The sequence below is a fragment of the Austrofundulus limnaeus genome, unplaced genomic scaffold (assembly GCF_001266775.1).
Source record: "Austrofundulus limnaeus strain Quisiro unplaced genomic scaffold, Austrofundulus_limnaeus-1.0 Scaffold446, whole genome shotgun sequence".
NCBI classification, from domain to species: Eukaryota; Metazoa; Chordata; class Actinopteri; order Cyprinodontiformes; family Rivulidae; genus Austrofundulus; species Austrofundulus limnaeus.
The window spans coordinates 126,150-128,966 of record NW_013952848.1 but is presented as its reverse complement, the minus strand read 5'-3'; the positions used below and the strand labels follow the sequence as shown (position 1 = coordinate 128,966).

General features: G+C 40.0%; 1 protein-coding gene across 1 annotated transcript in view; it reads left to right on the top strand.

Annotated features, from left to right (window-relative positions):
* Nucleotides 1-2,817, top strand: part of itga8 (integrin, alpha 8) — a gene marked incomplete at its 3' end in the record, with an annotated part of 60,744 nt that overhangs the window by 44,397 nt on the left and 13,530 nt on the right.

Below are 2,817 nucleotides of genomic sequence, written 5' to 3'. Positions count from 1 at the left end.
TTACTACATCCAAAAATCCTTTTTTTCAGTGTAGTTTCTTTTTAAAAGCCAATAAAGAGTGCACACTCCGACACGGACTTAATACAGTTTTCTCAATAATACTGATATATAATATAATGTGTATTGTTTATTTAGTAAATTCTAATAGTTTAGAGATTTTGATTTTTTTTGTAAAATTTAAAAGAATAATTAAATAAATGTTACTACACCCAAAAATCCTTTTTTTCAGTGTAGTTTCTTTTTAAAAGCCAATAATGTGTATTGTTTATTTAGTAAATTCTAATAGTTTAGAGATTTTGATTTTTTTTGTAAAATTTAAAAGAATAATTAAATAAATGTTACTACATCCAAAAATCCTTTTTTTCAGTGTAGTTTCTTTTTAAAAGCCAATAAAGAGTGCACACTCCGACACGGACTTAATACAGTTTTCTCATTACGACTCCAGCCAAACATCAAATAAGGAAGTCTGTTATTTGAGGCTGCAGTTACAGCAGCTTCACATCCTGTTGTGTCATAATAGCATGTGTTTAGCGTGATTAGGGAAAGGCTATCAGCAGGATGTACTTTACTGGCTGCAGCCCAAAAGCACCCTTATATGAATTACAGGCTGCATTAGTGACTACGGAAATGGATAGGGTCAGTTTGCGCACGTGCGTTTGTGTTTGTTTGCATGTGTGTTATATTGGTAATGAGTGTGTAATGGGGCTGTTTGATTGATTGTGTTGTTGCTGTCGGAGCTTTCATCACTCTTCCTCTCCTGTCTTCTCTCTTCCACTGGTGTTTCAACTCAGGTTGCTTGATAGGAAACCATGTCAGTGCAATGTCACTGCAATGTTACTGCAATGTTACCATAATGACACATTTTATAATAAGTTCATATTTTTCCACTTTTCCATCAGAGTCCATTTTAGGGCTGGGCAGTAAAACAGTAAGGATATATACGATAGATACGTGATCAGTGTTAATAGAAAATACATCTGATAGAATGAACTCTGGTTCAGAACCGCACAGCAATCTGGGAGATGTAGGCAGAGGAAAGGCTTCAGCTGCTCAACCTTTCACGACCCATCTAAGCTAGGTTGTTGGCACTCCTTGGTCAGCTAGCAACTGAGTGAGTGAGTGAGTGAGTGAGTGAGTGAGTGAGTGAGTGAGTGAGTGAGTGAGTGAGTGAGTGAGTGAGTGAGTGAGTGAGTGAGTGAGTGANGTGAGTGAGTGAGTGAGTGAGTGAGTGAGTGAGTGAGTGAGTGAGTGAGTGAGTGAGTGAGTGAGTGAGTGAGTGAGTGAGTGAGTGGAATTTTTAATGGGCGTGGCCAAATGACTTGACAGCGCCACCTAACGTGAGATAGAGGAACTGGTAAGTCCTAGAGAGCTGAAATTTGGCACATAGGTAGAACTCCCCAAAATATTTWAAAAWGTCTCTTGGAGGTATGCCCTAAAACCAACAGGTAGTCAGCCATTTTGGGTCAAAGGTCAAATTTTCCTTAAGTTTCACTTTCGCTCACGTCAAACTTTTGCAAACTCCTCCTAGGGATTTTGACCTATTGGCTTCAAACTTGGTCAGTATGCTGTTAAGACATGGGGGATTAAAAGTTATTAAAGCAGTGAGTTTTCGAGCATGTTAAGGGGGCGTGGCCAGGCCTCGAAAATGACCTTCTCGCCAACATTTTTGAAATGCTGTAACTTTCACATGGAGAGTCAGAATTACTCCAAACTCATTGTGAGTTATCCATGTCCGATGCCCCATGATACCATAAAGTTATATGCTGACATCATTGTAGCCCCGCCCCCGGAAGACAGGAAGTGACCTTTTTTGCTTGGAATGGTCCATCTCTGACCAGCCTGACCCAATCACTAAGCATTGTGCAGTAGTTTCATGTTACATCACAGAGCTCCAAAATAAAAAAGAACGACGTGGAGTGAAAGGAGGAAATGAGTGCAACAGCTCGAGAGGAAAGTGTGGATAAAAGAGGAAAGGTAACGTCACCAGTTTGGCAGTGTGATCACTTATACCATGATACATTTTTCAGCCTTATCGTCCAGCCCTAGTCCATCTGATTTATTGGATGTTTTAAATTGGGGTTCTGAGGAAAGGTTATGAACAATAAAACCAGGTAGCTTTATATGAGCAACCTCGGTTGAGGGATATAGAGTTAACATTCTGATAGAAATGACAAGTTTCACATCATACAGTTATTCCTGCTGGAAGTGCCCCAGGATGCACTGAAAGTGCTGCTAATGTTGGCAGAGGTGGGTAAMGAAATAATGCGCACAACCTAAAATAAGTGTTTACATGCTGCTCAATCAAGAACAAATCACGATTTTTGATCATTGGTAGCGTTGCAACGTGGCCGCACACCATCAGAGCATCCACCCATTATTTCACAATTCTGAGTGGTCAACTTTTGTCCAACTGGCTTTAGCTGCTTAGATGTTTGTGCCTCCAAGCATACAAAATATTCTTTGCAAATGATCCTGTAATGCTAGATTGATGGTAATGTAAAGGTTTATAAAAGAGAGTTTGAACAAACTGCTTGAAGGTGTTTTAAAACAGCAGTAATCCAGTTTGTTCTTGGCCTCACTCAGACTAGCCTTTAGCTCATCAATCTGGTCAAAACTGATTTTTGTTTCTCCAAATTGAGGTAGTTCTAAGAGTTATCTAATTTACCGGGTAGGTAAGATATGATTTGCTCATAAATTCGCCACACCTTTCCTTTCCCTCAACCAGCCGATCGAGGCAGATGGTCTCCTGTCCTGAGCCTGGTTCTGCTGGAGGTTTCTTCCTGATTAGCAGGGAGTTTTTCCTCTCCACCGTTTGCT